We start from the raw sequence: 27,423 nt of genomic DNA on the forward strand, positions 1-27,423 counted from the left end.
CATCGCCATGGGCTCCCGCCATTTCAGCCATTCTCATTCATAGCTTAGCTATGGCAGGTGAAACAAGAAAAATCCTGCCTGCTAAAGGAGCCTGGCCCGCTAATCGTTATCAGGCTGATCAGCATTATTACTCATCAAATATAGGGAGGACCATGCCAAAGAAACGACATTACTGCTGAAAGGAAGGAATTATATTGATGAAAGAGCAAAGCTGAGAAATTCCCCTTAACACCGGGGCTGGGTTCACATATTCCATATTATTATTATTATTATAACTCTGTTTGGTTGGTGTCGACTCCTGGTGATCAGATAAGAATAATCTCTCCGGGTTTTTAGATTTCCCAGTATCTTACTGGTAATGTAATCTATAAAAACTAAAAGAATTTAAATATGTCGAAAGTGTTTTTTTTCTCATGTTTTAAAAACTACTCCACCAGCTAAGGATTTTTTTGTCATCTCAGACAGCTGTCTGAGAAATATCCCTTAGAGATGCATACACATATGCAGTCAAAAATAACTTCTCAAAAATACATTGAACATTTTCTAAGGGCCGCATCCAAGAAAAGTTCTCGAATAATGGAATCCCCTGAAGAGGACTCTGACTTGGAAAATAATTACTCATAATTCAAGAAATGTATGTGCCTGTAATTATAATTGCTGTTACTGTCATTAAAACTAATCCTTTTTGAATATGTCATTTTGAGAGCACTGATGCAAAGTGCACGGCTGGAAGCTGCTTGATTTTGTTTAGTTAACATCAAATTACCCGCATCTGGCCCCGGATCAGTTCATGAAGAGACTTTACTGTTCCCTGTCCTTCACGTTGGAGATCCTTGACAATTTAATCATTTATTAAATGACCATTCCTTATGCAGAGAGGGGACAAATGTATCCATATTATGGTCACGCTTCTGATGCATTTTCGACCAGTTAGTGACGTTTTTGATACTGGTTGTTCAAACTGAGGCCAAAAATTCTGCTGGCATCGAGCATCATTTTCGGGGGGAATTTTTATTTTTAGCTATGCGGGTATTTTATTTTTCCTGTGACCCGGTACTGGAAAAGTGGCTCGAAGATAGATTTATGGATGGATGCTCCTTTATTGTTAGCATTTAAAGTTAATTTTTTTGGCCATTCTTTATAATTCACAATGCACATCTAATATCTGAAATGCTAATGCGCCAACATACTTTTACCAGCATCCCCTCTGTGATGTCTTTGATGTATTCCCCGAGTTTACCTACATTTTCTGCGGGAAAACAATTTAGAGAGAACAAAGAGAGCTTCTGTCCTCATCGAGCACAAGATGGCAATAGAACGAGGAAAGGCGGCAAGAATATGGTTACTTCACAAGGATAAGTCATCCTCAGTATCGCTGATAGGATTTCTGTAGAAAATGTGGATCAGCATAAAACAGCATTGGCACCTTATCGGCCGTGAAGGAAGTGTTACTTTACGGTCCAGATGACAGGCGTGCCAGTCTGACGGATGGATGGGCAGACAGAGAGCCGCACGGCTTTGTGAATGAAAGGCCAATGGGGATCAGTCAGCGCCCCCAGCTGGGCCAGATGGAGGCCATTTCTAGGAAAACGGCCAAGATGATATCAACACAGGGTGCCGGCATGGATCAGCACGCTGGAGACCAGGCTCTGGATCTTAACCCTGTTCGCCCCGGTCTCTGGATTAAACTTCAGTTGCACTGCTAGTAAAAATGCTGCCTAAACCAGTGTCTCCCAGTTCTTCTTCTTCCATGGCACAGGCTCCATAAGGCATCAAGTTTACATGTTAATTGCCTCGGTGGCTGTGTTGTCATCTCCCAAGTGGCCTGGGTGGCATTGCTGAGGTTTTGCCTGCAGTACATGCTGTAGCAGGACTGGCGTTAATTATAAAGACTGTTTTCACACCACAGAGTATCGAGAATCACGGCAAAAAAAAAACGATATAAATGCATCGTGAAAACTTTCTGTTTCCTCTCTTCCTCACTAATTTTCCTCTTTTCCCTGATTTTGATTGTTGTGGGAAACACCAGCTCTATTCGCTTAAGCTCGGAAGAATAAAGGATTTCTTATAAACACTGTTGTTTTCCGAACGCCTCAAAGTTTAAATTCGGCAGATATACGCCGCGTACTATCTGCCTCAGTTGTATGTCGCTTTGGACAAGAACATCAGCCACGTAAAACGAATATAATGCGCAAAAGCGTCTCGTCCCCGATGTGCAGCACCGATCTGGTTCCACCGAAAGGTTACAAAGTAACCGCCCAGCCACATGACATTTATGCGTGATGGAAATGAGAAAACGAAATGGGCATGAGAGTGGAGGGCAGCGGTGATTAAAGCCGGGTCACGCTTCAGCGACAGAAGCCGGCCGCTAATCCCGCGTGATTTAGAAGCAGCAGACAGTGCCTGGCCGCTCTGGAGCGGGATGGCATGGCGCTAAGTCGACAGAAGAGCTACTGGCGACAGCTCCGGCGGGGAGTCTGACCCCCCCACTGCCCCGCTGTCCCGGCCGCCTGACCTCTTTATCACAGTCATAGCGAGGGGCCATAATTGGGAGTCATCGAGGTGCCAGGGAGGGATTACGGTCGTCTGACGGTGCCACCAAAGGGCACGCCAGCTGCTTGCGCGACCACACGCAGTCTGTCCTCTGGGGGGACGTACCCGGCGACAACAGCCCACACTGCATCTAGGGGCGTTCTCAAGGGCTCACGCTGGCTACGTCTGCACCCAAATGAGCGTGTGTGAGACTTTTTGCTTTTTCATAGCGTTCAGTTCCCCTGCAAAAGTTGGTTAATTTCTTAAAAAAAAAAACTTTTTCTCATTACGAAGCAAATGGTAGTACTTTACTTGAGGCTCCCATCTACAATGCACTATAATGTAGATACCTTCATAATGCATTATAATGGTCAGTATGAGAATTAATGAAGCATTACAGCATCTTCTATTGACAGTCATAAGGCATCATAGTGCTGATTATAATACTTCATAAGCTTCAATGAAGCTCTCATCTATAGTACACTACCTCCTTAATGCATTATAATGGTCGGTCCGTATAAGAATTAAGATGCTTCCTACTGCATTATGAATTTACTGTATATATAGTGCATTATAGATGAAAGCATTAATCATGCATAATAAACATGGCTATAATGTGTTATGCCTTTTAATAAATATGTCATGTTTATAATGCTTTATGAATGCATCATAATGTGTTATGAATGTGCTCATAGGTTCATATAGACACGGCATTCACCGAAAGTGTTACCAAGCAATTTGTTGAAAAGAAAAGTAAAGACACATCTACTGTCATTAAGGCAGCTACAGTTGAGCTAAGTCTGCATTATCTGCCATCTATCATTTAACAGCTTATCTTCAGGAGGGTCCGAAGGCTGGATCCCAGGCAGCACAGGGCTGGGCAGGTTGTTCTGTTATCACAGGGCACATACACACAGTGTGGTGGATTAAGGAGTACAGGGTGCTCTTAGCTGCACTTTCCCTAAAGCAATACAACAATTACCTATAAAACTACGAAATATTAGTAACTATAAAATAATTTATACAAATTCAAAGATAATGTGGCGAGGGCAATCACATCAGAAGAGTGACAAACCAGCAAGCTAACTCTTTCACGTCGGTCACATGCAGCAACCAGAACAAGCGGCACAGAGACGTCATTGGATAAACGCGTAACGTTAATAGCGGTAACGTTAAAACGTAACACTCTGATCCAGTGCATGTCAACTGCATCCACAATGTGCACTCGAGACACATTTACCGTAGATAGCATAGACCATATACAACTTTACAGAGTAACTTAACAAAAAAATATAAAGTTCTTACTATTGGAATGTTCTCGTCCACGCCTTCCTGGCATAAAACTCTTTCATCAGGCTTGTAAACTCAATTTTACTTTAGGGAACTATGTATACACATACCAGAAAGTACACAAAATGGATTTTAAAAAAGTGTCAAAAATGATCACTCTGGATCCGTAGGCTGCAGCCTGTACAAGCCTGTTAATGAATCTGCTCCTGATTATCCACACGGTTACATTCTGTGGGAAATTCGGGAAAACAATTAGCCTTGGGACGGCAAGAGCGACAGCAGAGCCACACCACAGGAAGAGCATGCAGACTGTGCAATGCGCAGCCGAGATGGAATATGGAGCCCCAGCCTTGGAGGTGTGAGATAGCAGGAATATCCACTGAACCACTTCTGCCATCATGATGAAATCAGATACATAAATATGAATGTAGAATTTCACCGTTTAGTTCTTTTGAAATCACTAAACCAATAACGTTACACGAATGATGATTACTACCTTCAAATAAAACACTGAATCAATCACTTAAGCTTGCAGTTATGTTACATATGAAAAATACAAATGTTCCGCAAAGTCAGTTGCCACGAGAACCGGCCTGCAGCAGAGCGAGGTTAACAGATCGCTCTCTTAATTTAACGACAGCTGTACTGCTCCAGGTCCCAGCTGCAGCCTGCAGTTTTGTCAGACACTTATCAGTCCCTGTGACCAGCCCCAGCGCCGAATTAACGACAATATATAATATACACCCTGCCAATGGAATTAGTCAGTCATAACACCATTATGAATCAGCAGTGAATCAGGCAGCTAAAAATGCATAAACAACTTCACTGCTTAACCCACAGAGTCGATGAAATAAGCTCATTTTGAGAAGAAAAACATCCATCCATCCATCTGGTGACTGCTTATCCCGAGCCAGTCACTAACAGCATATGGCTACACCCAAGACATGGGTCCCGTCTATCGCAGGGGACAAACTGTATACGGGATTGCAGACGTAGGTCAGCTGGCTGGAGATTTTCAATTCCAGACAATTCTGCACATGGATTGACATGCATGTCACAGATTTATTACCTTGAAAACAAACAGTAGGGTTTGAAAAATAGCCCCGATGCTTTCGATGTAGCTGATTTTAGGTTTGAAATGGAATAATACAGATTTGCCCAAAGATGTCTCGCGTGAGAGTCTGAAAGTGTGTGTGTCACACCAGATGCAGGACAGATGGCAATCCTGCATACACCAAAAATCATTGGCCCTGCACAGTGACAGCCACTGTACCGCTCTCTCTGACTTCTGGAAACACGGACTTATGCGCTATGAGATATGAAATGACATCACATCTGATTGTGTTATGCTTAAAAAAGGACACTCCAGTGGTTTTGGAAGTAATGTAGTAACAGATGAATACAGAAAATGACCATAACAAGTCCTTTTATGAGATGTCTATGAGCAAGAAAATATGTGATTCTTGAGGACTTTGAAACTTAAGTGACTAACAACAACTGCTGAACTTCAAAGAGCTATTTTCCACAGTGCGTTACGACGGAGTGTAAATCTCAGTGTTCATGTGCCACTTCTGTATCGCTTAAAATGATCGAACATTAATTCTTTTAGTCCACCTCAAGCAGCTTCAATGGAAACCCAACAGAGATTAGCCCACCGCCTTTAACTGGGAAGGAGTTGCTCACTGGATATCTCACTGTATCTTAGGCTCAGTGGGACTACAATAAGTTTCCATTCAGAAAACCTTAATCTCATTATCAGAATCTCGACAGCAGGGTTTGAGGAGCTGGATTCGTTTATAGCTGTTATTTCCTTCGCAGGCTGAGACACCAGCTTTGATTGTCGTGCAGATGAGGAAAATAATCTTTTGCATACTTTCACAGCTTTGCAACAGCACGACAAACGGAGATTCCCGGATTCTGGCCTGGCTTGGAACAGACAGCATGCCATAACTGAACTGATAATGACGCACTGCTGAGTTGAGCGCATAATAGCACATTCTGGCTGTCTGAGCGTATTTATTTGAATGACCAAATTCTGGGAATCATGACCAGCTTCCAGGCCTTGATAACCATTATCATTCTGGTCTTCTGTCAATGATTTCAGGACAACTACAATTACGCAGTCTCTTTAGGAAGAGTGGTTCCTTGTGCTGAAAAAGAGATTTTTAACAAATAGTGAGCCATTTGTAAACATAGTAAAGAAATACATTTCAACAGGCTGTCATGTAGATTATTTTTAATATTAAAAAAAGAATTTAGAAAAAAAAGATCACTGAATATATTCTCAGGTTGATGAAAGCGGGTCGCTTTTAACCTCAAAAAAGGGATTTAATTAGCTTTAAATTTGATCATTGTTTAATTCAGTCAGTGTTGATATCAGCTGTTGATAAGTCATTCCTCCCGGAGCTGCTGGACAGGATTGTCGAACCTGAGCTCTTTTGACGAGCTGCACAGGTGTGTTGACAGCTGGGAAGCACACATAAGCCTTTGTCTGCTAGCAGGATCTGATTTCTGCCTTGAATCACACCGAAGCAGACATTTCAAACTGGGAAATCTGCTACAGTTGCCAGGCTTAAAAAAAAAAAAAACACATCAGCTTTATTAACACAGGGTGAATTTTTAATAGTAGCACACTAGCATCATTATACTGTAGTAACTCATTAGGCGGGTTAGAGATTCCTGCACTTAACAGAAGATGGAATCTCTTTCATTTTCTCATGGAGATGCAGGACCCAGTAACAATACGGGACGAATGTGCCAATTTCAGAAATTATATGCAGTTTCTGAGTTTCAGGGATCTACCCAGCTTGTTGTGATTCATATCAGGATCATTAGACTATAATTGTAATTGCACATAAACTGTATGTTCTACTGGGTGTGGTATATAGTGCATAATTATGGGATGTTGTTGTCATAGATTCTCCATGTTGTAGATGTGAAGCGGTATACAAAGTACCACATATTTTATTTCGTGTTTAATTCTAATTAGATGTGTCATCTATTAGTCTATCCTACATATTTCAAATATTGTCATCTGTGTATGCTGCATTGCAGAAAGAAAATTATGAACTTCAGTTATATTTTCTGAGGTGGAACAACCAACAACTAGTGGAACTACCAAAAACGATAAAATGCAGTTGATGACAGATCTCAGATATCAGAAAAGGTACAACTCAGTCCTATTGCAACAGTTCCCCAAATACATGACTGGCGTGTGAATAATTGAGGTTAATACTGGCATCATGACAGTTCATTCTAACCTGTGTAACTTCCACTGCAGTCCACAAACAAACCTCCAACCTGCCAGTCATAACATTCTGCTTGAATGACTACATTTGCCGAATGATAAATTTAAGTGTGAGGTTGATATTGAAATGACATATTCCTTGTTTCATTTACTAGGATATTTTCTGAAGTTAGGCATGGTAAATTACGATTCAACACAAAATTACGTTTTAGAAATGTGTTATTTTGAAGTTGTAGCAGTGATTTTGCAACAGTGCAGCATTATACTTCTTATATAATGGATAATGGATACTGCTTGCATATAGGACAGTGTTACCAGCTGTTCATGATGGATACTGCTTGCATATAGGACAGTGTTACCAACTGTTTATGATGGATACTGCTTGCATATAGGACAGTGTTACCAACTGTTTATGATGAATACTGCTTGCATAAAGGACAGTGATACCAGCTGTTTATGATGGATACTGCTTGCATATAGGACAGTGTTACCAGTTGTTTATGATGGATACTGCTTGCATATAGGACAGTCATACCAGCTGTTTATGATGGATACTGCTTGCGTATAGGACAGTGCTACCAGCTGTTTATGATGTATACTGTTTGCATATAGGACAGTGTTACCAGCTGTTTATGATGGATACTGCTTGCATATAGTACAGTGCTACCAGCTGTTTATGATGGATACTGTTTGCATATAGGACAGTGTTACCAGCTGTTTATGAGGAATAGTGCTTGCATATAGTACAGTGCTACCAGCTGTTTATGATGGATACTGCTTGCGTACAGGACAATGTTACCAGACGTTTATGATGGATACTGCTTGCGTATGGGACAGTGTTACCAGCTGTGTACAATGGATACTGCTTGCGTATAGGACAGTGTTACCAGCTGTTTATGATGGATACTGCTTGCATATAGGACAGTGTTACCAGCTGTTTATGATGGATACTGCTTGCGTATAGGACAGTGTTACCAGCCGTTTATGATGGATACTGCTTGCGTATAGGACAGTGTTACCAGCTGTTTATGATGGATACTGCTTGCATATGGCACTCTGTGACCAGCTGTTTATGATACATTGTTTGCATATCTGACAGTGAGGCAGTGAAAAACTGCTTTTAATTCCAGTGGTCAGTGTTTTCACACTGCGGAACCTCCTGCCAGACCCACGAGAAGAGAACAATTTGTGGCTGGGGTGGTCTGGGTTTAATAACTGATCTGTCTCCAGTTTAGCTGAGAAATTTTGCAGGGCAAGTAAATGTGGGATAAATGATGGGATGCCGTTACAATTTTAAATGAATAAATTTTGAAGTCTGCCTGTTTCGCAGAGTTTGACAAGTGGTGAGTAGTTACATATAAAATGTGGATCATGCTGTGAGCCAGATCCCTAATTATGGTACGAACAGCCAAGAGTGGTTCGTTTGTTAAACTTTATTTCTCACTTCAGTGACAGAAATGCCACCATTTTACTGCAGAACCCTATTATGTTGATATATGAAACACCTTGAAACTTTCTATTTCGAAATATCATAAATATGCTCCTAAAACAGAAGTTTAATAATAAATTTCTATCATAGCTGTCATATTATGGAGACAATTGCACTTATATACCTAATCTATTTTCTAATCTGAAAGAAGACAAATTCACATTTTTACGCACTTTTTTATACACTCACTTTTTTTTCTTATAGCTCTTGTGCAAAATGTTAGGCTAAGAGCGTACAGTAAGTACAGTAAGTACAGTAAGAGCACAGGAACAAAACCTTCTTCAGGTATCAAAAAACCACAGCCTTAACTGTTCAGCCATGCCGCTATTCCAGCAAAGCAAGCCTCTACAATTATCTACCAAATAATTTACATTAAGGTCTTAATGGGGACCTGAGGAAAATATAGTGGCCTGCAGAATATGAATAGATTGATTACACCCTTAGCTATTTTTTTCTTTGGGGGGGAGGGGGTGCGTTCAGGGGGTCTGGAGCCAGTCCCAGAGGCTACAGGCACAAGGCAGAGAACAACTCAGGATTGGGCACCTCCTCACTGCGGGGTAAACTCACATACCACTCTGGTAACTCCAGTTAACCTCAGGATGTTTTTGACCCAGAGAAAATCCCATGACAACACGGGGAGAACATGCAAACTTCACGCACATGCAGCCGCAGTAGAGACTCAAACCCGTGTCCCAGAAGTGAGAGACAACAGTACCAACCACTGCACCACTGTGCCTGCCTCTGACCAAGCAAATATATTTGAACAACACAACTTCTTGTCCTCTGCATTGTTTTTTCCTCAAGCTTCTTCCTTCCAGACTCTTTCAGCACCTGCTGGAAGTCAACGAGATATTTTTTAGTGGGGAGACGTTCCCTGGACGTTGCTTCACTGTGCCCAGTTACCGACTGGAGAGCACAGCCATAGACAGAGCTACGACTCCAGGGTCTTACAGACCAGCCAGAAATGTCAAAACTGCCAAGAAGGTGCCTTTGCAGAAATCATGCACACTTCCAAATATTGGCAGGCGACCAAAGTATTTTTTTCCGTCAGAGTGGCGGGACTTCGGCACTGCTGAATGTTTGCAGATTGTGATTAAATGGGTGGGGCCCAACCGCAGGCTGAAAAAAAAAGGCTCAGATCACCTCAAGTCCAAGAGCTGACCCTCAAGGCACAGGGACTCATTAAACTGTCACTTGCAATAAGAGCACAAATGCTGCAGAGAAAGGAGAGGGAGGTGCTGGAGTTTGGGGTGACATAAACACTTTGCGCGTTTCTGGGAATATATAAAGTACAGTCCCAGAATGCCTATTTGTTGGCATTACCTCAGAACCAACCACCTCCTATAATATACTAAACATATATAATGCACATGCAGACAGGCACTACATTTTAAGCACACACACACACACAACTGTCGTCTAATGTCATGGTCATATGTATAATATTGCCAACATGATTTAAAGGTTTACAAGAATAATTTTAAAGGTTAATATACAGCAAGTTGAAATAATCCGTTTAAACTCTAGCATTTCATAAGTCTAAAACGTCAATACTTCAAAACTCGGGAGGTGCCGTGGACCAAGCCTGCGTCCCCCTAAATGACCACTGCATGATTAGCTATAATTTGTCCCGGTCCCGGTAGCAGAAACATAGATCAGATCTTTTCTTTTTTTTTTTTAAGCTTTGTCACTCATGTGCTACCGCCAGTGCTGAAGGTCCTCAAGTCTAATTCAGGCTAATAATACGCCTCTTTGTCATCTGCGCGACATCAGAGCGGACTATTAAAAGCCGATGCTATTTCAGGCGCTTGGTAACGGGCTGCACACAGCCAGCCTTTGTGTCCTGGTAACATGCGCGAACCCACGACTGATCCCCGGCACACATGGTGCTGCGCTGCCGGCCGCAGGCTGACCGTCCCGGGCTGCACACCTACATTCATACGCTGCGCTTTTATGTCAAACTCCTGAATGAAACTTCGCCTCCTTGTCCAAAAGGCCGAAACAAGTGGCGTCATACTTTCGTTTTAAATCTGTCCATTTTATCTTTATCACTTGCCAAAGCAATTGCATTAAAAAAATACTTAGTTTGGTATAAAAAAAAAATTACGCCAAATCGGGCTGTGTGATCCCACACCTGTAAACCGTGTCCGGTGTTTTAACCGGCAGGAAATGTTCATGTAAATGTAAACACGCGATTCATAGATGCACCGATGTGAACGACGGCTACTTTTCCACCTGCATATATACTTTACACTCCTCCGATATTTTTGTAGTTTCTGTGGATCCGCGGCACCAGAGATGTCAGCAAATCCGTTAGCTGGCCACATAGATGCCTATTTAATAAACCTTTTTTTTTTTTTCAAAAGATCAAAGTTTACATTTATATTATTTCAGGCACAACGTTCTATTACATTTGATTATTTAGTGGACGTTTTTGTCCAGTGCGATGTACAAGCAATGTAGGGAATACATCACAAGCTGCTCAAGTTTTCGTGCTAGGTTAAGCTTTCAGTAAGCCACCAGTAACAAGTGCAAAAGAGTTAATGGAATAAGAGCTATTCAAATGAATAAAATTCTAGTAGATCTGTGTGTGAGATACAGTAGAGCATCCAATAATTCCAAGTCAAACAATTTGACTGGAATCCTCAAGAGCTTAGTTCAGGTGCTCCCCGAGGACATGGGTCTTAAGATGTTTCTTGAAGGTTCTGAGGGATCCTATTGATCAGATGTAGTCAGGCGGCTCCGTCCCACCACAGAGGAGCCACAAAAGAAGAATGGCTAATATGAGACTTGCATTCACATGGTTGAGGAATTACCAGGTGATCTGATGTAGGCCGGTGCCGTTTCTCTGTGAGGACACACTAAGGACTTCATCCGAGCGCCCAGGGGGAGCCGGCGTAAAATGAGTGCATGTCGGCAGACTAGCTTCCAGATGTGCTGAGTTTTGAATCATCTGCAGAGGTTAGACAGCACATGCTGTCAGTAAAGTGCATAACAATGTCAACATGTATTTCAAGTAAAACAGGCATTTTCTATAACATGTAAAATGTGAAATTATCCTTGTATTTTCTTTGCATTGTTGCAAAACATTGACAAATGTTTAACTCAGATCTTCTATACGTCTTATGCTTTGGTACACTTGTCATCTTGAAATGTGCTCTATAGATAAATTTGATCTACTTACGTTTTACTAAATCAATAGTCTGATCAGTGAAAAATGTACTTTTTTGATTATAGTACATAGAATTCTATTTGATTTTACGTCCGAGAGTGCTATGTTCCACCTGCCAAGGCCTACCTCCTCCCTTCTTGACAAATACCACAACTGTAAAAGGTACTTCACAGGTACAGTGCAGCACATTAGCATAGCACTGCTGTGAAATCTGTCTTCTATCTATACTCCAGATATACAGCACATTAGCATAGAATTGGCATGGAAGGTATGTTACAGGATACTGGGGGTACATACAGTGGCGGGACCACAGGGGCACTGGCCCCAGCTGAAAGCTGATTGGACCCTGGAATATCCTCTCCCCTGTCGTTCATCAATTCAGAACATATCATTGGCTAATGATATGGTTGACATTCTAAATGAATTGAGGTCTTACTTATGCCCCCCATCTTAACCAATCCTGTAATTGCCCCTCATATGCTACAGGTGCAATCTAGATATACAGAATACTAGCCTGGCACTTATCGGAAAAGCACAGTATCTTAGGGGTCTGCTTCAGGTGTACAGTATTGCTACGTTGTAGCATGGTCTTAAATGCGTTTCCTTCTTGGTGTGTTTTAGGTGTGTAGGACAGTGGTGGTATAGGTATGCTTTTTTTCTTGAAGGTGCATTTCAGTTCTCCTGAAGGTAACAGCTCACACTAAAAAAAGGTGTCCCAGAGAGCAATATTTTGGAACATGTCAGTCTCCACCTGCCAACAGAAGCAGTTCAGCATGCTGGGGAGGCTGAGGGACTTGGCAGCGGTTTGTGAGAGCAAATATTTTGCCTAAAAAGAGAGAGAAAAGTTTAGAAAAGGCAAGACCCAATATCTAAGGTGTTTAGGAGCACTTAGAAGCAGTAATTGAAATTAGGAGATTTACTTTAACGCAGATACATTACATGGCAGAGAACATGGAGACTGTGACCAAGAGGTTGAAAATAAGCTACATAAAATTAATTGCTCCAGTAAAAGATGAAAAAAAATGGTAAATGGTTTAGGTACAAGGCACATAGTGTTTTCAGCCATTATTACGCTTTAGCTACTAAACTGCGAATACAAACGAAAAAAAACAGAAGTCTCAGTCTTTGGGCTGGTTAGTCACAGCACATGTCATTTTTATAATGGAGCACGCGGGGAATCCATCGCTCCTAAACATCTTTAATATGGGTGGTAACATAATGCAGATCACAAATTACACAGGACAAAAAACAAGAAGTAAATCATATTTCTGTCCTTCGCTTACGTTAAACACAAGACAATTTCATGGCAAATAACGCAAAATGGACGCAGTGCAACTGCCCACCACCATTAAGCACTTGTGGTCAGTCTATGTGGCGTGTGACTGTGTAATTTCTGAGAAATGACTTGGCTCACTGCGATCCCTTCCTGTCGTTTTCATGAGTGTGCAATCGCACAGCTTGTTGATACACGGGTCGTCGGTGGTGGTGCGTTTGTTTGTTACGCAATTATCATATCAGACCAAAATTCCTTTCACAGGCAGCTTTCCTTTGAGCGCGGAGGGGCTCTGGGAGTAATCCATGGGAAGCCACTATTGTGATAATTGTAATAGTGATTCAGCACTCTTTCGTACTGTGTCAGTAGCTTTTTAGTGTGTGCTCTGGAGCTTGTCTATGCGCTATTCGCGGGGGTTGAAAAACCGCCAGTGAAATAGCCTTCATTAAGACGAAATGTTTACTCTGTGAGTCACGCTAAGTCAATAATCATGCTGGAAAAGCTGAAGGATTGTTGGCTTGTTAAAAGGATGGAATTAGAAATGATGCACGCACAATTCCGCGGGGTGACTGCAGGTTACTGGTAAGACATAAATGTGTAGCAGGCTTGTCAAACAATTGCAGATGGAATTCAGTCACTCTGAAGCTTGCGTTGTACGGCCTGATGTTGTTTTGGCAACACGCTGGTGGTGTAGCGTCTACGAGACAGAAATTGTTCACTGGATGCCCTACATCTTCCACAGCCACAGCTTTGTGCCCTGAGACAAAATATAATTCTGCAGAGCAGAATGTTGTCTTTGAGGGGGCAATTTCATGGCGGTCTCTACTGCAGTGTTTCTCTGGAAGACAATTTGAAGTGGAGAGTTTGCTTTGTGCTCAGAGGATTGAGTCCAAAGACAAATGCTTGTCGTCAGGTGACTAATGTCACCGTACAGTACTGTACAAAAATCTTATGTTTGGAATGCACCAAAGTGATTTTTGGCCACTGGAAGCCATTGCAGGGAGAGTCAGTGAGAGTTGGTGACCACCCCATTGTGCGGGTGTGTGCAGCACAGACGGACACAGTTGGTCACCGTTGGCGTTGTTTTGCCAGATGTAGCATGTTGAATCAGCATTGGAGCTAGTCAGTGAAACTGATCTCTAATTGGGTGGTATGGCGACCATTGGCTCTAGTCATGTCGGTATGTTCCAGCATAAATTTTCACAACTGACGGGAGCCAACATCAATCAAAGGAAGCCAAATCTATTTATCTGAGTAACAGATGTATATTTTCTCATGACAAAAAGCACAATTTACTGAGTGTACCCAAATGAAGAGTAACAGAGTAAAAAGTTATGAACAGTTATGAATTTGTTCTGTTATCAAAGAGGTTACTTATATCTTATTGTATGACTTGAAGAATACAAATCATAGTTCCCAAACTTTTCCTCAGGGGCACCCCAGCCATTCCATGTATTGTTAAATTTCACCACCAGCTCATTTAATTAATGCAATTAAATTTCTTGAAGAAGTACTGATTAGCCAAATGTGGTATGCTAATGCTGCGATGGGCTGGCCCCCCATCCTGGGTTGTTCCCTGCCTCGTCCCCGTAGCTTCTGAGAGGCTCTGAACCCCCCCGCGACCCAGAAGGATAAGTGGGTTGGAAAATGGATGGATGGATGGATGGATGGATGGTAGGTATGCTAGTATTCAAGAAAAGTTAGCAAAAACATGGCTGTATTGGACAGTTATTACAAATAGAAGGGGACTATAAGTGTGGCTTTTAAAATTCCTAAGAAACTGTGCACACCCTGAAAGACATCATAGTTTGACACCAGCGTGACAATCATTTAAATACAATTTTCTATCATTGCCTTAGACTTTGGCACAGCACTGTATATGTAATCTCCCTCAAGAGGGACACATTCCAGGTTTTCTTACATTTTATTTATTTGCTTTATAATCATAATTTGTTCTTGAAATGCATGTTTTGTGTTTGTTATTCTTTATTGGTAAATTTGCACTGTAATACACCAGCATAACTAGAGGTGACGGTTGACCTTCAGCCCAATCCATCCAACTTCTAGACTTCCATGCTCGTCCGGATGACAGGGGGGACCTGGAGCCCGTCCCAGGCAGTGGCACACTCCACACGGTACAGCAGTCCATCACAGGTCACGCACACACTATGGGCATGTTCGAGATGCCGCTGACCTGTGAATCTTTGGATCGCGGGAGGGAAGATGTTACACGTGAACCTGTTGTCGATAATGCAAACCTTCTTCTTGGGTCCCTAACATGCAAAATCAGAGGTGGTTCAGTTTAAAGTTCAAAGTTTGGGGAAAACTTAGGAGAAGACAAACTTAATGAGTATCTACTGGGTGTCATGCGTCACTGAATACCCACAAGCTACATAAGCTACTCTGTTTACAGCTGCTACACTATATAATAGTAATAAACTTTTATTTGCATAAATATAGCAGAATGCTTCTCTTTGCATGCCCCAATTTGTTCTCCCTGAGACAGGCATGCAGGTGAGAGTGATCTTGGGGGTCACAGCGCAGGGTCAGCTCACATGCAGCACCCCTGGAACTGGGGGGTTAAGGGCTTTGCTCAAAAGCCCACAGACATGTGACTGTTCTGCTAAGACTGGGGCTAAAACCGGCGACCTTCTCATCACAGGTCCAGAGGCTTAGCCTTCAGAACCACTCACTCTTTGAGCACTACAGGCAAACTAAAATATGTCTGTTGTAAATTAAGACAAATAAACTAAAATGTGCCACCAGAAGTGTATATGTACCTTTAAGTGAGCGATGCCTTATTGGACGTGATTAATTACTGGAAATGTTCAGGGTGATTGGCTGATGACGGGGCGGGAAAGGGAGCAATCAATCTCCATTAACGCGCTGGTCTTGTGCCCCACAATTCCTTACACACCTCGGCTGTTACGCAGTTCAGCAGAATGCGAGCCAAGCCCCTCCTCAAATGTCCGGTGTAACCTGGGAGTCCCACCCCCGCAACCTGCACCCCACCTGCTGGCCTGTTACTGATGCACTCTATGTGGTGACCCCCTGCTCTCCCCTGACCCATCACTGGGGTTCAACGTAAGATTTTGTGAGGGTGGAGGTGAACAAGCGCTTGTATAACCGCTGCGATCTTTATGGACAGCGGAGGACCAGGACAAAGACGCTCCGTCTTCCATTCTCAGGCTGCATTGAACCTTCTCCTTTTCTGCTTTTCTTCATGAGTAGGTGCTGCTGAGAACTCACCAACATCACATCGCCAGACTCCGTTCTGTATTTGGGGGCTTATGAAATGATTTTCAGGGCCGTTACGGACGGAAGCTTTGTTATGGCTGCACTTAACTCCATCAGCTAAAGACCAACTTCACTGCCTTTTAAAGAAGAAGTATATGCTCATGAAATAGGTACACGTTCCCTTTTTCTGTGGATGAGCGTTGTGAGAAGGAGACCCACAAGATGTACTTTGTGAGAAACAGATCCTGCACACGGAGGCTGGAGAACCACAGAAAGAAGTGGCTGTAGTCATTCTGCATGTCACAAAATCACCTTCACAAAAGTAAAGAGCTAGACCAGAATTAAATGAAATGAGGGGATCTGTGATATTATTCTGGGTCTGAGTATTAAAAAAAAATAGTTTAATTACTGGTGAGTACTTGGTGAGTACTTGGTGAATACTGGGTTTTCTCCCTGCTGAAAAAAACAGTGTTGACCAGAATGATCTTCATGCTGGTTTATGCTGCTTAGTGCTGTATTTGTGCTGGTTAGTGATGGTTTGGAACTGGTGTAGCTGGTGGACCAGCACAGCTGGACTTTTGTACCTGCACATGAATCTGGTCCACCAGCAATGTTTCATTAATGCGCCAAAACACAACATATGCTGGTACACCCAGCATGCGTCACACTGGTCATGCTGGTAAGCAGCTATGCTGGCTCCTTCAGCAGGACTTGCATGTCGGCGCCCAAAGACACTGAGGCAGATCCTCCGACGCTTGATCAGTTGCTGCTTTCTTTGATCCATCCAGTTATTTGCCTAAAGAGGCAGTGAGAGCTGCCAGAAAGGAAGAGCAGGAAACAGGAAATGGGTGAAGCCGTTCCCTGCCAGCGCAGCAGTGAATGCAGATATGTAAGGCAGGGGGTTAGTCCTGGCATTTCTTAAGACTCAGCTTCATCACTGTAGATCTCCCCCCCCCAGGCTTCCCAAGTAGCTGATTGGCCACGGCTGCCAGGCCAAACTAAAGATAAACTTGGTTATCACTATCTACAAAAAAACATTAGGTAGTAATGCTATTGTCAGTTTGATAAGCTTGATGTCTCATGTAGAATTAAAATCATTTTGTGCAAATAAGTAACCACTGGGGGACGATTTTCACACACCGTTACAGTCATAAACATGCATTTTTTTAAATAAAACTTTCAGTGGGGCTCCTTGGTGTACGCAGAGCCATGTGCTCAAATGAAATAATACCCTTCTGTCCTGGCCTCGATTTTCCACCAGCCTTGTGTGTAGGGCTGCAGTTTTCAGAGGATATGAAGGAGGCCGTTAAGGGTAAGAGGAGGCTCTCCACCTCCTCTCAGTCTCATGTCACATCTCTGGAGTCCCCCAACCCCCACACTGACCTCCCTGCCCTTCGTCCAACACCAGTCCACAGCTGAACCTTGTTCCCACCCCCCCCCCCCCGCCCCCGAGTGTTCCTTGTGTCTGAAACATTTATATGTTTGCTTGATAACCCAGATTTGTTACTTTCTGTTTTAATTAACTCAAACCCATGTCATCCCAGGGGAAATATTATGGGATGTTGATGAAGCCTTCTTGGTGAATCTCCCATTGTACTGGCTTGTGCAACAAAAAAATACGAGAGGAAATATCTGCATTGGGAAAAACACATTTATGACGCCACACAGGAAATAATAAATAAAAATATAAAAATTTGAAACTTCCCAATATAGTCCCAGTGCTCTACATAAATAGCACCTTAAATGCAGTACTTGGTTTTACAACCTGGACATGAAGCCTCTCGGCTGCTTACGTCATGCCTTTGTCACATCAGGAGAGGCTTCTCTCTCAATCTGTCATTAATAGAAGGCCTCTTTTTGACTGCCTGCCCCTAAATCACGTCTGTGAACCCGAGAACATGAGTGATAATTCTTTCTGCCGCGTTCCTGTGTGTCTACTGCCTTTGCAGTTACTGCTGATTTAAACTGCAGGCCGCTTATTTGTTTTGAAAAATCTCTTAACTAATTGAGGGTCCTGACAATGTGGCAACAATATTACAAACACTTACCTGCAAATTAAAATCAGTCAGGATCCACAAATAGAGCAGCGTCTGTGTTTGTTGTAGACAGAAAATGATTCATTTTCTATCTCTGAGAAACATCTGGGCTCAAAAAAGGATTTATGGAATAACTACATGCAGCACATTTATAAATTTATAACACAGGGGCTCAATGATGAATATTTATGCATATTCCATTTTCCATTCATCAATTTTCCGACCTCTTATCCAGTACAGGCTCCCAGTTCATGATGCATGGACATTCTGCCAACCTATCGCAGAGCACGCACACACAGTCACACAATACGGCCAATTTAGAGATCAGTTCATCTCACTGCACGTCCTTTGACCACATGAGTAACCAGCACTACAAGAAGAAAGCATGCAAACTCAGAGAGGTAGCAGGATTCAAACTCTGACCCCTTGTCGCGTGAGCTATGTTGCTGGGCCTTTAAGAATATTTTACCAGGCGAGTCAACGGTTCTAAGTCCATTGTGTTTAGGTAATGTGACAGAGTAACAAGGTTTTGTAAAAGAAGTCGGAAAAGGGATTAAATTGCCCTAAAGTTTTACTTGGTATTACTGGAACAAACAGGGAAACAGAAATGTTGGAATGCTCTGACATTAAATTTTTTTAGTAATTCTACAACAAACAGGGGTGACACATACAGTGACGAAGCACGTAATATTAACAAAAATGTGAATTTCATTTAACATTGAGATACCATCTTGACTCGAGGGCTTGCAGATGGTAGAAGACTGCAGGACCTTAATGAAATGCCTGGTGACTCAGTGGGCCACGGAGTGAGATCTCAAGTCAAGTGGAAGCAGTTGGAGCTTCCAGAACCTCTCACTCGCCGCTTCACAGCGATGATGTTGCTCTCAACTGTGAAGAACGCAGCGTTCAACAAGCATCCAAGCAGCCGCCTTATTCACGTTTACTCATCATCACGAATTCCACAGTCAAGGAAGCAAATAAGTAAAGAGAAGCAGCCGTACTGAGAAAGTTACTGCCGTCTCTTGTGGATAGAAGAAGTTTCTTTTCTTCTCTGGATGAAAACTTCCTTAGGAGATTCAATGTTTATAATCAAACAACAGACTAGTGCATTATTGAACAGTTTCACCCTGAATGACAAAGAGAGACTTTTGAACAGCTCATAAATGTTAATCATATATAATATTTTCTATGTTGTTCAACATGCATCATAAAATATGTACTATAACCAAACCACACTGGCATGTAATGCATTGAGCAGTTTAAGGCCAAAACTGAAATGAAATGTAAACACATGTATTTGATTTGTTTCATAATTAACAAATCCTAAAAGAGAATAATACTGAGGATCTAGGGAGTTTTAAATGATGCTTACTTTATGACTTTATTTGTGTTTTATTGCAATTTAAAGGCTTAATTTAATGAGTGATGTTAGATGTTGCCTAGCAACACATACCTAAATCAGCTCGCGTCAGCTGTCTGCTAGTGATATATTATCTGACTCACTTGTACGTCACTTTGGACATTTGCTAAATAAATGTAAATGTTTCACTGAATTATGGAAGGAGTGAAGACGACTAAACATATTTTATAGCCAATGTGATGGAGTAGTGCAGATTTAAGATAGGTTGCGTAATTTAATGGTCAGTGTATACAAATATGCAAATCCCAGTTAAGGATAACAGAGACAAACTCTTGCTTTTATTATGAAATGCGTTAAATGTTGATCTTTGGTGAAACAGGGTGCTGTCACTTCCGAGCGGTTGTGCTTTTTTTTATTATTATTATTAGTTTTCTTTTCCGCCCAGAGCAGCCTGGTGGTCCACAAACATTCCTTTAACAGCTTGTCTTTGCAGGGGCGATTTTCTGCGTTTTGAGACACAGACGACATGGGAAATGTCCTGGTGCACTGTGGGAAGTGACCCCCGCACTGTGATGCGCGGAGGGCTGTGAGTTCACCCCTTGGAGACAGCCTTATCTCCGCGAAGGGCTGCTGGCCTCCGGGACGCTTTCCGCTGGGAGGGGGCCGCAGTCATAGTCACTGATAGCTCCTTCCGAGTGCCGCCTCCTGCCGCTGTCACGCCTGCCACCTTCCCCCGCATCCCCCGTCATGTCAGCGCCCTCAGCCGTGACGGGGCTCAGCGGTATCTGCTGCATTGCATCATCCCTGCCCTGTGTAGCTCCCACACAGAGCCCTTTCAGCAAGGTTGCCAACTTCAGTTCAGAATTTCAATTCGAGATGAGGCTGGATACACATTCGCAGTTTTATTACCTTGTAAATAGTCTGTAGGGTTTGCAAACTGCCTCAGTGCTTCTGATGTAGCTCATTTTAGGTTTGCAATGGGATAATATAGATTTGCCACAGGATTCCCTGCCTGAGCGTGACAGTCTGAAAGCGTGAGTGTCACGCCAGATGCGTGGGATTCTGCTTATAGTTAGACTGAGCATCTTTCCCGAGTAGCATCAGCAATAGGATCAGCAATAGGATCAGCAATAGGACAAGAGCTCTCAGGCATCATTTAAGATATTTTTATGAAAATAAACGTATTGTACTTATGGTTGAAAGAAAATTACTCACTGTTAATTTTACTGATGTAGAGGGTTATTTACAATGATTCATCTGATCCAGGGTGTAGCACTGCCACGTGCCCTGTGCTGCCTGGGACAGGGTCCAGGTCTCCTGCGGCTGGAAGACTGATGGATGGATGAATGATAAATAATACTCCATCCATCCATCCATTTTCCAACCACTTATCCTGGTCAAGTTGCCTGGAGCCTATTCCAGGCAGCACAGGGTACAGAGCACTGGTGCTCCCTGGATGGAATTTCAGTCCATTGCGGGGCACATATGTACACACAGTCATTTAATAAGGGCAATGCAGAGACGTTTCACTGGCTTTAGGCAACAGGATGAAACACGAGAAGAACATGAAGAACATGTGTTGAGAGCAGAGGTGGTCCACCATACCACCAATCCATCCATCCATACCACCAATCCATCTATCCATCCATCCATACCACCAATCCATCTATCCATCCATACCACCAATCCATCTATCCATCCATCCATACCACCAATCCATCTATCCATCCATACCACCAATCCATCTATCCATCCATACCACCAATCCATCTATCCATCCATACCACCAATCCATCTATCCATCCATACCACCAATCCATCTATCCATCCATCCATACCACCAAACCATCCATCCATCCATACCACCAATCCATCTATCCATCCATACCACCAATCCATCCATCCATCCATACCACCAATCCATCTATCCATCCATCCATACCACCAATCCATCTATCCATCCATCCATACCACCAATCCATCTATCCATCCATACCACCAATCCATCTATCCATCCATCCGCCCAGCCATCCATCATTTTTCTGTAATCGCTTGTCCTATTCAGGGTGGAGTCTGGGGGAGTCTTGGGGAGTCTGGAGCCCAGTCCAGGACACAATGCCTGACCAATTCAACTAAAATTAATAAATAAGCAAATAAGTAAGCAAGCAAATAAATAAATATCATGGTTGTTGTTGTTTTGTTGTTGTTGCATGATTAATTAAGATTAAATTGATCATTACTGTAATTATTATATTATATTGTATCAGTGTACAATGATTTCAAACAATAACTCCTATGCAGTAGTAATATGCTGTGAATATCCATTCTTTTACTAACAGAAGTTTAAACTTTGACTATGGATATGCTACACACATAAAGCTAATTTATTTGAACCTTTTCCAGGAAAATGTATCTTATCACGGCCGTGGGTGTTGCCGTGGAAACAGCCCCTTGTGTCTTGCAGTGTCACCTTTGACAAGCTGATATGTCAGTCTGACTCTCACTCTCCCTGGTTTCAGCCCATTTGAGGGGTAAGGCAGGGAGGGGTGCAGTTTCCTTTACGGGATGCTGCTGCCCAGGTGTGGCAGGGACACGTCAGTCTCCCAGAATCTCAGGAAAGGGCAAAACATTTCAAATTCCTGGGAAGGCTGGTATGCGGTGAGTCCTGAGGACATGAGAAAGCAAGGCTAGGATCTGTACATTTTCTGTCTTGTCATCCCATTTGGTTCTGCAGGGACCCACCTCTAATCTATTGTTCCCAAAGTAAAATTACAAACGGTCCGTACTTTCTGTTTTTCGTATATTATCAAATGTTAAATTTTAAATGTTATGAAATTTTAAGGCAAATGTTATCTATAATTTCCATCACTAAAAAAGAGTTGAATTGTTTTTCAGGTGGTGAAAAAGATCAGGCTGGAAATGAATAGATTCGCAGTAACTTAAAGCTTCCATACTTTTACATAGATACGGTCTGTGTATTTATTAAAATGCCAATGCAATGCTAGTTTGCCAATAAAAGTCCAGGTTATTGTGCTGAAAAAAAATTGTTGAATGTTTTATGTGCTGTTACAGGAATGTTTGTTTCAGGTGGTGCCCCTGAGAGTCAGCAGACCACTGGAGCATTTTTATACACTAAAGTCAAACCACGTGATGCGTATGGAGGTGCTGCATTTGGGCCTGCACTGGTTTTGCCGGGTTTCGGGTCGAGCAGAGGGCCGCGTTTCCAGCGCGTCTCCTTGTTTGTTTACAGCGGGAGCTACACCTGTCGCGGATACCGCCGCCGTGAGAACAGACCCAGGGAGGCTGCTGCAAGGCTCCGTGATAAGCGAGCACAAACACCGCGCGGTGGGAAAAGAGAAACCCCGCCCATCAGTCAGCCGACCCGGGGTGGGCAGGGTGGGAGAGCGAGAGAAGCTGGGTGGCAGCGACTGCCCAGGACTCTCAGGCTGGGGGACTTAATTTGCCCAAGCGCTGGTGACCTCCTATTCTCCCCCCCCCGCCGGCTCCCACCTGACCGGTCAGCTTAGGCCTGAACTGAAGCAATATCCCCTGGAAGGGAAAAGGTCAATAGAGCCACACCCAGGATGGCTGGCAGTGGAAGATCAGCCCCTGGGCTGCTTTCACAAGCGGGCGTCTTTCCCGTGTGACTTACAGTAACTGAATTTACTGTATACGCTGAGCCTAGCAACACTCTCAACACTCTCACAATCTCTTGGTATCTGTCAGGCTGGTCCCGGAAGTCCTCAACGGCCTGCCACCCCATCCAGGGTGTTCCCCTGCTTTGTGCCCTCGGCTTCCTGGGATGGGTTTCAGGCTGTCTGTGACCTTCACAGGATAAGTGACTGGAAGAGGGGTGGATGTTAAATCCTAATAAGCGTTTCCTGAGGTCAGCCACAGTTTTGGTGGATCCTGCTCTGTGGGGTTTTTGATACTAACCTATTTCTGCAGTATTAATGAAGCTGTTATTGGCTGCAGGCCCTCAAGGACATGTTTGGAAACCAACGCTGTTGGCCATAGTCCCATACGGTGTCTGATATACAACACTGCTATGACTTTGTTATCTCTTAGCATTTGCTGCTATCCATATTTGTGGAGGAATCATGTGAAAACAATGAGAGAAACATCTAGTTTATCATGTGACAGCAGTAGGGATCACGTAGTAACCCTTCTCCTCTGTATTAAACTACTGATTCAACCCACTGGGGGGGGCGGGGGGGGGTTGTAATTTATGATACTGTCATAATATTTTTTGGCCAGGTGTAGCACTGGCACGACATGTGCGACCTATTTGGGGTGAAGGAAGAGGCCAGATTGCCATGGAACATCACTGACAACCTCAAACCTCTCGTTCAATACGTCTAGAATGGGAATGACTTCATGGATAGACGAGAAGAATGTGGCCGGGCTACGTGAATGCAATAAAGAGATTAAACGTGTTCATGATGAAACATATGCTGTGTTGCAAAAAATTACAAACTCATAACTTTTTGGTGATTCATCAGATACCATATTTTTAACATTTATCCAAACGATGGGCTGGAGACCAGACCAGGCAGAACAGGTGACGAGGCAGGAAGATACGCTGTAAGACCTGCCAGGCCTTTGCAGGACACAAACACACACTATGAGTATTGTAAAGGTTTAGTCCAGGTTGTAAAGGTTTACTCCAGTAGAAAACAGGACCCCCCCAGGACAAACCCATACAACACAGCAGAACATGCAGACTCATCATATACAAAAGACTCTTGAGATGCCACCAAATTTTGAATGTGTTCATATTAATTAGCTCTACATACCACTCCAGCTCCGGAACACATGTAGAAAACGAGGACAGTAAATAAACAACGTCCCTGCAGGGTTTACATCGACTGTGGCAAAATATTTGCAAAGCATGGACAATTTGTCTATGTTGATATAACAACCCATAGTACGTCTTAGCTTGGTAATTAAACCCAAAGACTCACTGAATTCCTGCTATAAAAACACTTAACCTTCAAGAACGTTAATTTAACTGACCCTGAGGGATCAGCTTGCTTACCATCAGAGAAAAATTACTGTTCTGTGGACGTGGTCAACTAAAAAGCCTAAAAATATTTTACAAAAGGGCGAAAGACACTGGTTTAATAGCTGTTCTAATTTACAGTTTCTGTTACTCTAGATGGTTTAAATCTGAAAATCCTGCGGGGGGGGGGGGGGGTGCATTTTTGTCATCAAAACGTGTTTTATGGTTTGTGTTCATTACACTTTGTCAAAAGTGAGTAACCAAAGTAAAATAAATATGCTTGTGTCACTACATACCAATGTACCTCAAAACCAAACACATTCATTTCAATCATGGAAATCACCTTTATTTAACTGTGTCCTTCATTTTTCCACTTATTCGTTCTTTATGTGGGATTTCCGGTAATGCCTTAACTGCACCTTCATAATGCATTCATAGAACATTCATAAGCAGCATGTAAATATACCTTACCATACTAAAATACATTTATAGCTTTAATATTCATTAATAGCAAACGTTATATGATAATAACCAGCATTATAATCGTATAATTTTGTTATTAATGTGTTTCAAAGCCATTAAGGCATGTTAGGATGTTAAGATATAGTTACATACTGCTTATGAATGTTCTGCGAATGCATTATAAAGGCATCATGAAGGTGCAGTTAATGTAAAGCGCTACCCAATTGCTCAATTGCTTTGAATTAAAAATCTCAGAAAGACAGATAGACAATCTACATGTATTTAATTGAATTTATGGTATACGTCACATTTCCTTGTTCACAGTAGGTTATTTTAGGTGAAAAATAATTAGTATTCATATAATATGATAATAAATTTTCTAATGAACAACAAAGGCACAAGCAGTGAATCTGAGATAGCAAGGCTAAAGCTGTAACAGTTTTGAAGAACTTAATGAGTTAATTCTTCCAGAAATGGCTTAATTCAAGCATATGGTAACTTGAAATAAATATTAGTGTTGCTCTCCAACCATTTGCATATGTTTTAGTACACCCTGCATTTCAAATGTAACTAAGCTGAATTTAACATTACAACGTCAGTCACTTCCACATGCAGAATGATTTATAAAACATATGATATATTAGATAAGCATCACACAAAATTTAGTGACATTACCTTAATTGAAATACAAAAGAAAATATACAGTATTTCTACTACAGTGTTTAATTACCTGGCTAACATAAAGTTCATTGTATGCCTTTGACTCAATCAAGATCAATTTGCCGGCATAATCTTCAGTGTTCGCAGCTTATTCTACATTTTTGACACGTAAGTGAAAACGAACACCTTCAACAAAGAAATGTCACCAAACATGGCATTCATAATGAACTATTGGCAGGTGGATGCGGGCCTGACTTAATCTATTCTTCATCTCAAGGAAATATTAGACCATTTCATTAGTTCACCACTCGCTCGACCCCAGCTTGCAATAACATTCTTAGTGCACGTCTATATAACTCCAGGTTATGTATTGTAGAAATGCTAGTTGGGGCTTTAGATAAACAGAAAGCCCAACACGAAAAAAATATATATGCTACATTACACTTTCCCTGAGTATCTTGGCATCCGCTGATCCGAAAGGGGGGGAAAAAAAAAACCAATTATGGTGCTGAAAGAATATTTGATTGCAGCATCTGTGTCTGTGCAGAAAGTGGAATATTTGGCTTGGCAGATGCTGGCTCTCGGCGTAACCACACTTGGCTGTAGTTCAGCACCGGCTAACCTCAGATAAGTAGCGACCACAATGCACAGACCTGCACTGTTTCACTTCAATAATTTCATGCCAGAAAATTAACCAATAAAACTGACCGTGTTGTACAGCACAGCCCTGCCTTCTTAGCTCAGCTTAATAACTTAATGTATCAGTTACAGAACCTTAGGCAATGGTCTGTTGTGCTCAATTAATGATTTATTCATAGACACACAACACTTATATAATGCGGTTATTGGAAAGGCTAGTAAAGGGAGTTTTAGATATTACAGGTGTTAAAGTGGCCGGTCTGAGTACTTCCACCTGTTCATTGTGTTTATGCATATTTTATATAAGAGACTTGGTTCAGTTTCGCACAGAACATGGGTACCATTGATTACTGCCCTTTTGCCGCCCTGAAGCAGACCCAGCTAAGAATAGCTTAGTAAGGCTGCATCACACTGAGGCGTGACCTATAAAATACGCTATTTAAAGTGGGTCTGTTGAGCTGAGAAATGCAAAGAACGAGAAAAGATGAAGCGGTAAGGAAAGCAAGCAGGGCAGAGACATCTGACGGACGGGTCACGCTTTGCTCTCAGAATGACTCTCCATTTAGCCAGGTGCTGAAATAATGCTTGGAGAAAAAAAAACACCCATTGGGAGGAGTGCAGCTTTCCACTTTTGAACAACTCCTAATTTGCATAAGCCCAGGTGAATTATATCTTGTAAATGACGTAAAAGCTGTTGTATATAACTCCCATCCGCCTTCCGCCCATTTATCCAGTACGGGGTTGTGGTGAGTCGGAGATTATAGCCCACAGCGCTTATTCCAGGAAGCCCAGGTCAGAGGATGGCCCACACCGGAAGCCTGTCCACCACAGGGCACGCACACACACTATGGCAAATTAGAGACGCCAGTGCACAGATCCAGGCTGCAAGCACGGGAAGGACATACACACCCCACACGCAGATGTGTGGGAATCTAACCCCCAGCTCCGGATGAGGGGGGCTGCCTGGGAAGCCACTCGATAAACTCAACATGAGTATACAGAAGCCTGTGAAAGACCACCTTCT

This window comes from Brienomyrus brachyistius, chromosome 6 (assembly GCF_023856365.1).
Source record: "Brienomyrus brachyistius isolate T26 chromosome 6, BBRACH_0.4, whole genome shotgun sequence".
NCBI classification, from domain to species: Eukaryota; Metazoa; Chordata; class Actinopteri; order Osteoglossiformes; family Mormyridae; genus Brienomyrus; species Brienomyrus brachyistius.